The 15050-nt window shown below is 33.6% G+C and overlaps 1 long non-coding RNA gene across 19 annotated transcripts in view; it reads left to right on the top strand.

The window, feature by feature from the left end:
* Positions 1-15050, top strand: part of LOC101787661 (uncharacterized) — a 432599-nt gene that overhangs the window by 236478 nt on the left and 181071 nt on the right. For 17 of the 19 annotated variants that reach the window (XR_010039364.1, XR_010039365.1, XR_010039368.1 and 14 more), the window contains one exon: positions 14976-15045. The exons of the other annotated variants lie outside the window; for them this stretch is intronic. This is a non-coding gene — a long non-coding RNA (uncharacterized LOC101787661). The remainder of the gene's footprint in view (positions 1-14975; positions 15046-15050) is intronic. 19 annotated transcript variants of the gene reach the window in all.

Genomic DNA, 15050 nt, shown 5'->3' with positions numbered 1-15050 from the left:
AAAATCATAAGAAAACTCACCTTTTCTCCATCAAGATCCTTTTGGTCCTTTACAGCCAATTTAAGACTCCATGGTCCACTCCCCTGATAGTGGGAACAGAAAGCTGTCCCTGGAGAGCCTGGTTCATCTCCTTCATTTTACATGAACTCAGTTCTAAAGAGGCAGGGCCATTCTTCAAATACCAGATAATTAATTTGCAGTTAAAACTTGAATGGATATGCTCAGAGAATTTTCTTAAAATAACTTTTTCCTTACTTAATTTTAAGCAACTTTTCAATTATTTTAAAATGATTTCATTTCCCACTGAAAATTTCTTAATAAAAGATATAGAAATAGTTTCAAAATTGTTTCTTTGAATTTGACCTAAGTGTTTTCCCCTTCATAAATGTAATGGACCTCTTATTCATAATGGAGATAGAAGTATTAGCATTCATTCATGCATATGACCAAACTATTCTTTTTCCTCTTAAGAGTCTTTGTTGTAGCTAATGAATACTTTTGATAACAAATTTTAACCACTGGAAATTGTTAGGGACCACACATACTGTGTAAATAAATGTTATAAAACTAGCATCAGTGTTTATTTTTGCAATTTTAAGATTTCATTGGAACATAAAATAACAAAAGCCACAAAATAAAACATTGTTCCATTTCATTTGAGGAAAAAAGATACATAAAATCCTATTTAAGAGCAAAGAAATTCTTGAATATATGTATTATGTATAAATGGATCTCTTAAAATCAATGTCCACTTGTTGCTGACAACCTGTGTCCAATATAATTTTATAGTATTTACAATATCTATACTGCTTCTCAGTTAAAATTTTCACATAGAAAAAGCTAAATGTGCTAATGAGAAATGCTAAAAAATATTTTAACCTTAAACAGGAATCACAAATTATTTGAAATCATTCATTTCTACTAGCATTTGAAAGATTAAGAAAAACTAGATTCCAGGTTTCTACTGGTGCCATGTTTGTTATTTGATCCTTCATGTCAAAGTTTTCTAAGAAATATGTTTATTAATTCAATTTTAACTTGAGATTTCTGTGTGTTTTTGCACAGTTGTTTCTGCATATTAACACAGTTGCTGTGATTGTAACAATCAATATATGAAGGTCAGAATTCTTTGAGATTTAAAATTTCCGTACCAAAATTAGTTTCAGAGAAAAAAATATTTGCAATATTCCCGAATATAAAAAAACTAAATATTCAAAATAGGACAAAGTACAGCAAAGACGAGATTCTATTTCTTAGGTGTAAGGAGCATTCCAGTGTCCTTGTCTTCATCCTGTCCCCAGGTAACCTTTGCCTGATAACTGACCAGCTTGCTCACAAAGAGCCAGCTCTGTCAGCCAAGGCAAAAGATATTTCAGTGTAATTTTCTACACTGACCACCTGTCTTTTTCCATATTTAGATATAATTTGTGCTGCTAAATAAGGTTGTTCCCTAGCCATAGAGACTAAACTTTGAATTTCAAACAGATACTTTGTTTATAACTGCCTTAAGTCATTAGTTCTCGGCATGAAAAGCCTGGTTATTTTAAGTACACAAATTTCGGTAAACAGGCGACAGAGAATTTTCCCTCTTTATTTAATGCCCATTGGCGAAACCTCAGGATGGTGCCATTTGAATTGAGCTGATGTCCTGTCACAACCTGCGGCAGCATCGGTTTCTGGGCTCCCTCCTCAACAAAGGCTGCTTCTCCAACACGCTGACCGCGGGACCCTCTGGCGGTGGCCTGCCAGCACCACATCTGAGACTCCCGGTGTTTGCAGGACTTCACTGCTTTTTGTGCCTGCTCTTTAGTGGGTTTCCTCCCTCACCACATCTGAGAAAGCCACAGTGTCCAAAAAGGGGAAGCAGGCCAGAGTTAACAGGCGGGGCCTCCATAGCCTCCTGGTTACTAGTGCACCTCCAGGTGGAGGTCCAGAATACACAATAAAAGATCTTCCCTCAGACCAAGACTTACCTGTGTTCCTAGCTCTCTATATGCTGTTAATAGTTTGGAGAAAACATTCTCTTGTCTTATCCCATTTCTCCTTTTACCGATGTTAGGCCTATGAAAAAGTCCTTCCAAGTGGTGACCAAGTATATATTTGCATATGTGAATATATGTTATATGTATGTAATGAAATACACAAATTCATAAATGCATAGTGTGTACATGTATATCATTATATATGTAAATATACACACAAATTTGAATGTGGTTATGTACACACATGAATATACACAACGTATATTTTCAAATACATAGGTACTCATCTTTGATTTTGCTAATATGTGTGTTTAGCCTCCTCCTCTGAGTGCTATCTTTTTTTTTTTTTTTTTGTCTTTTTCTTTTTTACTAGTCCCGGGGATTGAACTCACGACCACACACCTGCAAGGCAGGCGCTTATGCCGCTGAGCTAAACCCTAAACCCTCAGCCCCCAAGTGCTATCTTTTGCTACCATATTCCGTGCATTGACAAAATTATAACAACCTCCTCACTTCATTCAATATCATTCTAATGTTTTATAGATCTGCTCTATACTGACTTCATTCTAGTGATTTGAAGCTTCAGTGATAACTTTTCTTTGATAACTGCATTATTTTATTTATTTTGTATCACTTGAGAATTAGGAAGGTGAAGGCCTATTGCTAAAAGACAAAATTGAGAATGTGATAAGCATTGTGTGCCTGCATTTGTTAGTCTAGACAAGGGGAAGGTGTTAAGTGTGCAACCAGGAAGTGTGTCAGTACGTACTAGTACCAAATTCATGGCCAGCGGGATGAAATTATTTGAGTCTTCAAACTACTAGAAAGAGTTCAGAAATGAAGAACCCTTGAGCATTTTTGTTCTTCATAATCCAGATGTAGTCTAAAATAGTTGCAATAAATATGAAAACATAGAATATACTTAGAAAATACTCAGAAAGAATGAATGAATAAAAGCAGAAATTTTTTCTCAACAAATAAAAGGAAAAACCAGTAAATATTGTATTATAGTTACTTATCAAACTCTAGAAATGCTAATATGACTAACATTTTGCTCTAATCACCAAAAACTCATTTTAACTTTGCTAAAAATAAACAAATAGTAAATAAGAAGCATCTGGACATATAACCAAATTCTTTGAAAATGCTGACTCAGGGCTGTGGATTGTCTTGGGAATGTTATGAGTACTACTAGAAAGCAGTCCTATTTAGCCTTCTTTTTTTTTGTCTTTTTCCTTTTTATGGGTACCGGGAATCGAACTCACGACCGCCTGCTTGCACGGCTGGCACTTATGCCGCTGAGCTAAATCCCCAGCCCCTATTTAGCCTTCTTGAGAAATAATGTCTGTGGAAAGAGAAGGAGCTGGAGCAGCCCTCCACAGCCCTTTTTCGCTAGGGACTCCAGTGTGAGATGTACATATTAGTCAAGGTCCTCTAGAACAACAGAATAAATTCTGTAAGAGGATTTATAGGGTAAGCTTACAGGATCAGAGGTGGGGAAAGTCCAAAGTGGGTATGTGCTTACTAGAGATCCAGAGGCTCTAGTAGCTTCTCAGTGCAGGAAGCAAAACAAGAGAGATCAAGTATGCAGGGGTGATTTAAGACTGAGGACCTGGAAGCTTCCTGCAGTTACTGGTAAAAGTGTGCATTGAGAAGCTGAAGAAACTGACGTCTGATATTCAGTCAATAGTATTAGCAAAAGATGGGCACTCTGAGCTCAAACACAATGGAGCTTTTCAAATGCAGGCAGACTTCCTTTCCCATCCTCTCCATCCAGGCTACAGGCCTACTGGATTGTGCCCCAGCAACCATAGTGTGTATTTCTAATTTACCAGGTGCTTCTTAATCCAGTCTAGTTGACATATCATGATTAGCAGTCCCAAAGTATCCTTTGACAAGACTTTTCTTATGAATGCACCTTAAAGCAGCTATTTCTGTCGCCTTCTCCAACTCCTAACTACAACTGGTTTCAAACACTTTTCCTGGAACATCACTATTCTATCAGCAGTCACTATTCTGGCTTGGCTTCTGTCCCATTTCTGTTTTGTTTACACTCTATAAGCACAAAGTGACAGCTATCTCATAATTTATTTTTGCAAGATAAAGATTTTGCTAGCTCTGTATGTTTCCTGTACACATTCCTGCTCTTTTCATTTCTAAGGTAATTTTTTACATTTATCAAGTTGTTGACCTGTGATTATTCTGGAGAATATGTACTTTGCCAACATCATTAATAAAAACTGCTTTTGATGACATTGTTTGATGAAGATCGTAAAGACATGCTTTTTTGAGGCATTGCTGAATTGGAAGTTATGGTTAACATGTGGCCTATCACTTTGGTTGTTGGTTCCATCAACATGGGTAAGAGCATTGTTTTATTTGTTTGAACATCCTGCACCCAGTACAGAAAATGTCACTGAGGTGAGGCCTTGCAAAAGCAACAGAACAGATAAACTGAATTATTTATTCAGGTAAACATGCATAATAATTGTAATAGATTATTTTAAAGCTACATATACACTGGGTGGTCCTTATGTTTACTATTCATTCTTCTATTTAAGATATTGATGAGACATTAGACGGGGGCTACTTAGAAGCGAAACAAAGAAATTATTTACTATTTCTATATGAAGCCTGTTACATTGACTTTGGAGTTTCCAAATGGTTTTCTCACCATACCCAATGCCATAGTGATCTCCTGAAACACTACATTGCTTACAGTGAAGTAGATGTATTAATTGCAGAAAATTCTCTATGACTAAGGTTTTGTTCTAATCCACCTGAAGGTTCATTTTAATTTGTAAAAAACAAACAACTAGAAATAACTAGAATATGGATGTTTGACCAAAATCGTTGAAAATACTGAAACATATTAACTGTACTTTTGTTTGGTGTATTTCATGTCTATTACTAGTGGAGAAAATCTAATTTAAACAACAGTGCTTCTGTTTCAGAGTTTTCTAACTACAGTGGCAGTTAGAGGCATGGGACAGACTGATGATGAATATGACAGAAGGAATTTTTATAAGTTCCCTTGAAACTTGGAGGGGAATAATTTTATGTTTTAATTGAGAAGTCTTCCTACATCTTTTAGGACATAACCAGAGAATAAATGACTTTTATCTGGATTGTCCATATCTAAGTTAAATCTGTTTTTAACTACTTACGTTAGTGAAACTCTAACATGGTTATAGATTTTATCTCTTCTATTTTATAATTTTATTACATTAACCTCAATCTGACATAACTTGTCATAAAACAATATAGAAGTTCTCTGATTTATGATTTTATTTACGATTTTTCAGCTTTTGGTGGTTCCAATGTAGTACCAGTTCAGTAGAAATTGTACTATGGATTTGACATTTTGAGAGTTGGTGATACGAAGTTTGCTCATAGGTTCTAGGCAGTGACATCAAGACTAAGTTTTCATTCATTCACTCAAGGACAAGAGTAAATTTGTACTTTCACATTTATACACCATACTGTTTTGCTAAACTGTGATATTCAGATGTATTTTCAACTTAACGAGATTTTCAATTTATGAAGGGTTATTGGCATGTAACTCCATTATATATTGAGAAACATCTGCAACAATAAAGATCAAGTTTAACACAGGTCAGATACTGTTGTAAATATTTTACATTTAACAGCATAGTAAAGAGCCCAGATAATATTTGGCAACTTACACTAAGTGTATTGTCCTGTAATGAAACAAGAGCTTTGAGATAAAATATTATTTTAAATAAAGTTCTTAACATATGTTTGTACTATTGTTGAATAGTCTTTTCTTGAGGAGTAGCTACTGATTAAAAAGTATTTCAATTATAACTTCTAGTTTCCAAGCTGAAATCCTTATCAGTTTAGTGGACCTGTTTGCTCTTTGCAGTTGAGCTTTTCTGCTGCTCAAGACAGTGCCCATCTAGAATAAGGACTCTTCTCTTAAAAAAAAAATCACTACAAGATGCTGCGTGTAGTGGGGAGTGTACTATGGACCTTCATACCCAATGAACTAGCAAAATTAAGAGAAATACACACCAGGTGGTTTCATGGGGATGTTTTGATTTAAGCCTTTGAAATCTAGGCATCTAGTATGACAAAAAGCTGGGTTGCTTTGATGTCGTTTCAATGTGAATCTGCAATTTTATTGTTTGCAAATGCTAGTCTTTTTTGTCAAATACTCATTTTCCCTTATTATAAAGAATTCTTCCACACAGAAATTACCATATTAAAATACATACTGGAAATTACAATGGATGGCGTTTTTAGGCATTTATCTTTGAAGAGTTTTGCCATAGAGAAAATTTTAAAGGCCCTTTCTATTTTTTTTCCTCTAAATCAACACTTTGGTTATCTAGAATTTAAAGTAATTGGTTGTAGGAAAGTTGTTGATGGTAATGTGTATTCATATTTTGTTCATAAAGTATTTTTATGATTAATTGATAACATTTTTAATAAATGTATTTGTTTTAAGACTATTTCAGCAAGAGTTTTAATGCCAGTTTCTAGAATATGTTTATGCCAACTATAGATTGTACTATATTTTTACTGATCTATATTAAAATAACTTCATTTTAGTGGCTATTAAATTATTCAAAAATTATGTATTATATGTTGGAAACTAGTGATATTATGAAACAAAAATAAATTGCAAGTGAATATTATAACTTATTCTGTTGGAAGAAGTGTATAGCTACTAGCACTTTTCCAAAAAGAATCACAATTTTTCAAGTAAAATACTTCTTTTCCATCATGAAAATGATGCCAAGTAGTAGAAAATTTGGTTTTTAAATATCTGTACCCCTCCTTCTTTCAAAAGACAAATATAACATATCTAGAAGAAAGTTATCTCATCTGATATCCAGCTGACATGTGGCATGTTGCTAAAAGTTGTTTTCGTTGAATTTTAAAATGTGATATTACAAGGGATTACCTTTAGGATTGGAAGAAAACAAAACTTGGGATATCAAAACCAGTTTCTCTGACTTATTTTGCCTAGAAGTAGAATATATTTAACTAGGTTGGATTTGTTACTGTTTCTGAAATAGAAACAAAAATGTGATCTAAATCTAACATGGCACCTTCTAACTTTCCTTTCCTTTCCCACAATGCCCTCTTCTTTTCCTGACAGAAGTGATTTGCAAACAATTACCTCTAAAGATTGCTGTGAAAATTTTCTGAATTTTACTTCATTTTTAGATACACTAATATTTTGCTCATTGATTTTGAAATTGATTATTGAAAGCTGACCCAAATGTAACCTATTAAAATATAAAATTAACTGCATGCTATACCATGTGTTTGTAGATTGGAAAATCATACATTAATTTGTTATCTGAATATAATCTGACTGATCTTGTGCTATTCTGTTTTCTGTTAATGTAACAAATACTTAGCAAAATCAGTTTCTAAAGAAAACAGCTTTATTATGGGTTGTTATTTAAACTTCCCTGTCTATGGTTAGGAAGACTCATCGTTTTGGTCTTTGGTGAGGGTGTTGGGTGGCAATAGTGGGGACTACCATGTGGCATAGAAGAAATGTTCACCTCATGGAGAGGAAGTGAAAAACATGTACATACACACACACACACACACACACACACACACACACACTCGCATATGTGCAACCAGGGTTCCTCAATCTCTTTCAGTGACATTCTGGAAATAACCTAGAACTTCCTGCTAGGCTCCACTTCTCAAACATTTCACCATTTCCCAGAAGTACCGTAGGCAGGGGACCTCCAGGGATACATCTCAACCATAATAAATCTCAAAGTGATATTTTTATGTAATTTAATAAACTGCTGGGAAAATTTTAAAATTATATGTATATATAATCAATCTTACATGAAATAGCTATATGTGTGAATATTACATTTTTAATATAGGCAATATAGCACCATTCATTTATTATCAGGTTTTGAAAACGCACTCCTTTGTGAAACAGAAACATTTTCAATGTACCAACAAAAATGTTGAGCATCTAGAAGTATTTAAATGTCTAAATTCTTGGTGCTTAAATATTGCTTGAGTAACTAACATTCAAGATAACTTAGGTATTTTAAATAGTCACAAATATTTTCAAATTAGTCATGGCTTAAATATAACCTTTATACTAGTTTCTTTTTTTCTGTTTTGTTATGTGAATTTCATTATTGATTAATGTCCCTATGACTTTAGCTTGGTTTCTCTCTTTGATTGCCAAAATACTACATCCCTAAACAATGATTAAATTATTCACAAAAACTTTTAATAATAACCTTAATATTTTTAAAGTAAGCTTATTTTTTCAGGTTTTAAGTTTAATTGGTAGAGGACTATTTTTTGAATGCAAAAATGTAAAGACAACCATTTTATGACCATCGTGGTGCTATTCCACACAAGTACACAAACACATAGACAAATAATATTAAATATTATTTCAAGTAAAGATTTAAAGATTGAATTTAAAGATTGAATTTCTCACACTCTCCTATAAAAAAAAGGAATATGCCTTTGTTAAAGGCTTCTCTGTTAGAAAAATATGTCACATTTCATGTGTTTTATTTATTGTGGGATTTTTACTCTGTCAAAAATTCAGAAATAGCCTGGCATTCTAACACATTCCATACATAACTGTACCATACATCTTAAGTGTGACTCATCAACCTTTTGAAAGAAATGGAAGACACTCAATGAAGTGGTGAGAAAAAATAATGAATAAATACACAAGCTTCTATTACCCTGAAAATCTCTTGAATAATCTAATCTTAATCCATACATTTAATTTCCAAACTTTGATCACCTTCAAAGGAAAGTTTGATACACTCAGGGTAATCTAATTATCTTTCTTTTTTTTCAATTTTATTGTAAATACCAAAACGTTTGAAAAGGTTGAAAAGTGTTTAGCAAAAGTGCATCAACTAGCGGAATGATCTGTATCCATTAAAAGATTTTTTTTTAACACGAGTGGTAATTCACTTGTTTAACAATGTTTTATTGAATAACTTTTACATATAAGTACAGAAACAAAAGAAAAAGACATACTTCTCTGCCTTCATGGATCCTACATTTTAGTGATAGAAGTATGTAACAAACAAATAGGTAAACTGTGTAGATTCTTGTAACAAACAGTAAGTTTGAAAAACCACAGCAGAAAAGAAGATAAAAAATATCGAGGGGAGTATAAAAATTATAAATGGGGTAGTCAGTGAAAGGCTTATTGAAGACGTAAATCATAAGTAATAACTCAGAAGACCTGGTGGCTGGTCTTATCTATATCTAGCAGAAAAACATTCTAGGCAGAGGCACAGAGGTTGTTTCTTTCTTGAGAGGAAACTGTTCAGAGAAGGCTGCACTTCCCTCTCAAGGTAAGGTATGTGGAATAAGAAGGAAACACACAATGCTGCCAAAGAAAAACAAGCCTAAAATTGCTTTAGTAAACCCATTGTGTCTGAAATCAAAATATTATTATTTGTAAGAATTCTAATATTTTGAATTCAAATACTGTTCTATCATGATCATCGAACTTTACTGAAAACTTTTCTAAATATTGTGACAAACAGCAGTTCTTCTTATGTTTCGTCACTATAATGGAGAATGAAGATTAATAAAATGGTGAAAAAATGTAATAGCATTCTTTGGAGCACTAGAGTGACATTAGAATATTAGGAGCAGGAGAAGTAAGACTTACATAATCTTAAAGTGTTTCACTTTCTAGATATGGTTTGATATCCCAGTTAACTTAACCCTTATTTTTACTGTATGATCTTCCTATAGAAATCTGTTAGAAGAAGGGTATCAGGAAAAGATGCTGAAAAATCCACAAGCATAAACTTAATAAAACTTGTGGTTTGCTTTCTTCGGAAGAATATAGATTATCAGCAACTTGATCATTAATTTGAGGAAGTATAACCTTACTGTGTGTTAATTGAGATGGCTATAAACCAAAAATAATTATGATTTTGTAAATAACACAATGAAAGTATTAACATTTCCTTAGTTAACATATGTTTAAGAAATATGACCACAAATATGATTAGTAGCTTTAATTTTGATATCTCTCTTACAATCACAAATTATAAACTATTCAGTAAAATAATCTGATGACTTTATGTTGAGATCTTGAAGTAAAATTTGATGTATTAATATTTTGAGAACAGTATCTTCCTGCTGACTGTACTACTGAATGTTACATAGCTTTCACTTCTCAAAATACAGAATCATAATATGTTCAAAATAAAAATCTAGAATTTTTAAAAATCCTATTACCTGAAATCATGAGCCATTTTCAGTGTTGAAATTCCAGTTATGTTATATGGAGCTACATGTCACGTGGTCCTGAAATATGAAGACCAGACTTATGAAGTCCATGAACATTCTCTGAACGTCTGCACCATTTTATAATATTTTTGACAGTTTGTCTAGTACTTTGCTTTCTTGGTGTTCTGTTGCAATGCTTTTATTTTAATATCAGCATCAATTGAATATTGCAAATGATCATACTATATCATTAGGTGAGTAAAGTGCAGGATTCCAGTCGAAAAACTATTTTTGCCTCCAGAGAAGTTGAAAAGAAAAGACATAACCTTTAATGACTTTTTTATTTTGGCAATTGCCACTTTAAGGGACATTTTTGTAAGTAGAGAAAATTATCCAATAGATGGTTTTCATTTAAACAGTTGAAATTGTGATAAGATTGTTTTGGAGAAATTGCTTTTTTCCTCATAGACTTTTGTTTAAGCTGTTTCTTGGAGTGCTTGATATAGAGTACTTAAAATTTGGCCCAGAAAAGATGCATTTGTTCGCTGCTCTCCAGTGTGTGCTCTCTGGAATACTCATATTACTAAACCTCGTCTGGATTCATGTGTCAGTGCACCTCGCCTCCCTTCCCACCAAATGCCATATTGCTCATTAGTGTCTCAGAGTTCTGATAACTTCTACAGCAAAGTAATCTGAATCTTTCTTACCCTAGTGCTTTCCAAATTTATTTAGTGAAAGAATACAAGTTAAAACACTCTGGGACTCTTATTTCATGGGCAAGAGCAGCTAAAATATGTTAGCTACCATGAAATTCTTATCTAATGAACAAAGAGATTTTTCCTTTTATAAATTCTCAGTTGACATTTTGATGTTTTTTCTAGCATCCTAAATTATTCACCTCTTAGAAGTGGACAGGTGAATGGCAACTGGCTACATATGAAGCAATGTATTTTAGAACATAATTTTAAAAGCTAGCTTATTGGCAATTAGCCAGTACCATTTTGGAGGCAGAAAATAAAACATGCATTTCACCTTGGGGTTCTATGGAAATTCACTGAAATTGGGGATGGTAATGCATTGTGCAGCATTTAATACAACTGTCCAATGGGGGAGAGACTACAGTTATTTGCAACACATAATTTTCTGGGGTTGCAAGGCTCTTTAAATGCTGAACTCTCTTCCTCACATCCTATCACTCAATGAAACTTGAACTTTGCAGCTCTTCCACCTCCATTTTCTCATAATCAACACAGGATGTCATTTTCTATCTTCATGCCCCTGCTTAAGCTTTTCCCTCTCCTTTAAATGCCATTTCTTTTACGTCTCAGGCACCACATATCAAAATCCTGCCCTACCTTCAAATGACCCTGCCTCTCTCCTAGGATTACTCATTTTCTCCACAATGACAACTATTTTCTAGCCTCCTGCAAGGCAATCCCAAAAATTTTTCCGTTCTCTTATGTTTCGTCTGGTCTTGATTTGCCTGTTTGCCATTATACATTCTATGAAATACTGTTATTTGGGAAGATGGATAGTATTCCACCAACATTTTCATAAGCAGAGTCCACAATTTGCTTATAGTTAATAATGACATGCTAGAGGCGACACACAAAATTCAATGTGGCAACTTAAAAACTGGCCTAGACAATTGTTTTTATATTAGAAGAGTAACTCACAGGACATTATATTCTGGGTTTTTCTTCATTAGCTTATTTATTTAATAAAATAATTTATACCCAGTCTATGTTACATGTAGGTGGGGACCTCTTACCTTGCTTTCCTCCATCCAATCCATCCACGTTCCTTTTTTCTTTCCCTCTTTCTCCCCCCTTGTTTTTCTTTCTTTCTGTTCTATGGATAGAACCGAGTGCCTTCACTTGGACCTGCGTCCCAGCACTCTCCTCCCAATTTTGTTATTTACTAATTTATTTCTCTGTTTATTTATTTTTTAAATATGTCACTAAGTTGCTCAGGTTGGATTTAACTTGAGAGCCTTTTGCCTCAGCCTCCCAGAGTGCCACCAAACCTGGCTGGAAAGAATTTCTTTAGGACTTGGACATTTTTTATTTTTTTCTTATTATTTCTTGGTTCTAGGTACTTTTTTGGACTGGGGATCAAACACAGGACCTTACACTTTCCAGTCAGGTCTAGGCATTATTTTGGTTGGTTAATTAAAAAAAAAAGGCCTTACAATTAATACATATTCAATATTCATTCTCTTTCCCTATGGATATGCTACTTTTATAAAGTTCTACATTAGATATCTTTTTGTAAGCCTCTTTACTGAAATAATTTAGGCTACAAAAATATCTCAAAAAGGGTGCAGAAACTTATAGTTTTCAACCACTTTTCACAAGTGTCAATTTTATATACTAAGGTACTATGATGAATTAGGAGATTAAATCAATTTTAGTAAAAATCTAGAGACTGTTCAAGTTTCTTCAGTTGCCTCAGTAAAATCTTCCATTTTTATGTTCGCAGTCCAAACCAGGATCCAAAAATGCATTCACTTTAGTGTTCTCCAATGTGACATCACCTTGTCCTTTCTTTGTACATCATGAACGTGGTACTATGTAGTCCTAGCTAATAATTTTGTGGAATATCAGTTTTAGGTTGTTTGATATGTAAATCATCATTACATTCTTTGAAAAATATATTCATGGTCTTTAAGAATATTTGTGAGTATTGTTTGTGTAAAAATTATTTATTTTTCCAAATACTTTGTTGAATCGTATCACTATATTCCATGTAGGAATAAAGCATAGTTTTGGACTTTTTTAAAAAAGAAGAAAATACGCTACTTTTCCACTTCGTGTTTTTTCCTATAATATTTTTGGAATATTTATGATAAGATTTTCTTGCAAAGCTGAATAAGCTACTTGCACTATGAGAATAAATATTTTACAAAATAAATTTTAAAATATGAATATCCTTCTAAAACCACACACACTGTATTTTTTCCTTTCTTAGTATTCAGTAGGCAGGCAGCTAACATAAGACTTTATATGATATTTAATTTTAAAATCATCTTTTAATTGCCCTAACTAGAAAATCTCAAGCTTCATTGATATTTCTTTTCAATGAATATCACCGAGAAACCAAATTAAAATAGGCTACTTAGAAATCAATAGGTTGAACATTCTTTAATGGATTTTCCTTCCTCCTGTCCGCTCTGTGATGCGCTTCCTCTCTGGACAGCTTGCTGAGTCTTCTCCCCTCAGGAGTAGATGCAGATCCCAGGGCCTGGTACGTGCTGCTAAATGCTGCACTGCTGATGTTGCTGTTTCTCCAGTTTCCTCATTCACTTTGACCATTTTCTGCCTTGAGTAGTTTACCCTACCCAACCTATCATCTGGGTTTTCTACCCATTAGCTTATCTATGCTTTTCCTTCAAATATAGATCTTGACTTGCTACTAGCTAATCCTACTAATTATGTACCACATTAGAAATCGTTGGCCACTCTTCTTGTGATGGGAATTTTTCTCTTCATATTTGAATTTCACTTTCTAGGTTCTCTGATACTTCCTTTAGTGTTTCTTCTCACTGTCATCTTCTCTAACACATACATTTTGCTGTGTCCCATCTCAAGCATCCCAAAGCTTCAGTTTATCACCTTCATGCAGGTGCCTCAGGCTTACCTTCTGATTTTGGTGTCCATTCCAAATTTCTCTTGTGTATTAAGCCACCAAACTAAAGCCAATTGCTTTACTTGTACACAGGAGATTCTTACTGTTTCTAGTCCCATTCCTTTATTTGGAACTGAGGTTTCAGCCCTTGAGGAGGCTCTGTCTTACTCTCTTGTCCTCTGCCAGCTAACTCATGCGCTTTTCTTTATCTGGGTTCTTCTGTTTCTCCACATATGAACATATTGTCTCTTCATTTATGTGTGAATCATCTCTAGTTTAGTAATATCTACCCTTTAAACTCAAAAACAATAAAAATATTCTCATGTTTGTGATTAATATCAGTTACAGACATATCTGTATTGCTTTCCTCATTGGTTTCAAATAATTCAAGTAATTTTCATGGTTCTCATCCACTAATCCAGGGTCTGATTCTATACTGATATGTGAATTGCCTGGAAGTGAATAACTCCTTGATCATTGTTGTTGTATTTTGTTTATTCTTTCCTGCAAGCAACATATACCTCCCAGGGATGAGGATGCCACACTATAACACAAAAATCAAGAGCATTCTTTCCTCAATTCATTCACTTATAAAATATGAGTGGGAAAAAAACAGAATGAGCCTGTGCATTTGTTAGTCACTGAAAGCAATAAGCAGGACAATAACTTGAACAAAATTGTTTTATCACATCAAAGATGCTGAGGATGAAAACAAAACTACTTATACATGTTTGCAATTTTCCTATTGCTCTCTTAGTAATTAGATCATGTATCTGTTCTGATATTTCAATTTTGAAACAATGATGTTCATTAAATTTATCTAATTAGGACCTCTTTGCACCCTAAATAGGTTTTTTAAAAAACTCATCAGTACCAACTCCCAGATGTTATCTTCAATGACAAAGACTAAACACAAATTTAAAACTTTTCAAAAGTTAGTGTGTGCATTTTGATTTTTTGACAGTATTCAATAATAAGTCACTTAGAGACAATCTGTCTAACTTGCTATTTGTATATCTAAATCTCCTAATAAGTATTGGAAAAAGCTAAGGGATTGATAATTTTCTGAGGAGAATACTTGTATATGGAAACATAAAAGTAGTCTCTGACAATCTAAAATACTTTCAGGAACTCCTTCTGAGATGAAGAAAGCTCCCAATGTGGAGACTTGAACAAGGAACAGAATGAAATGTGTATGGTAAG

Source organism: Cavia porcellus, unplaced genomic scaffold (assembly GCF_034190915.1).
Source record: "Cavia porcellus strain 051 isolate PalLab524CR breed Dunkin Hartley unplaced genomic scaffold, mCavPor4.1 scaffold_15, whole genome shotgun sequence".
Taxonomy (NCBI): Eukaryota; Metazoa; Chordata; class Mammalia; order Rodentia; family Caviidae; genus Cavia; species Cavia porcellus.
The sequence above is the reverse complement of the archived record's forward strand: the minus strand, read 5'-3'. Positions and strand labels throughout refer to the sequence as shown.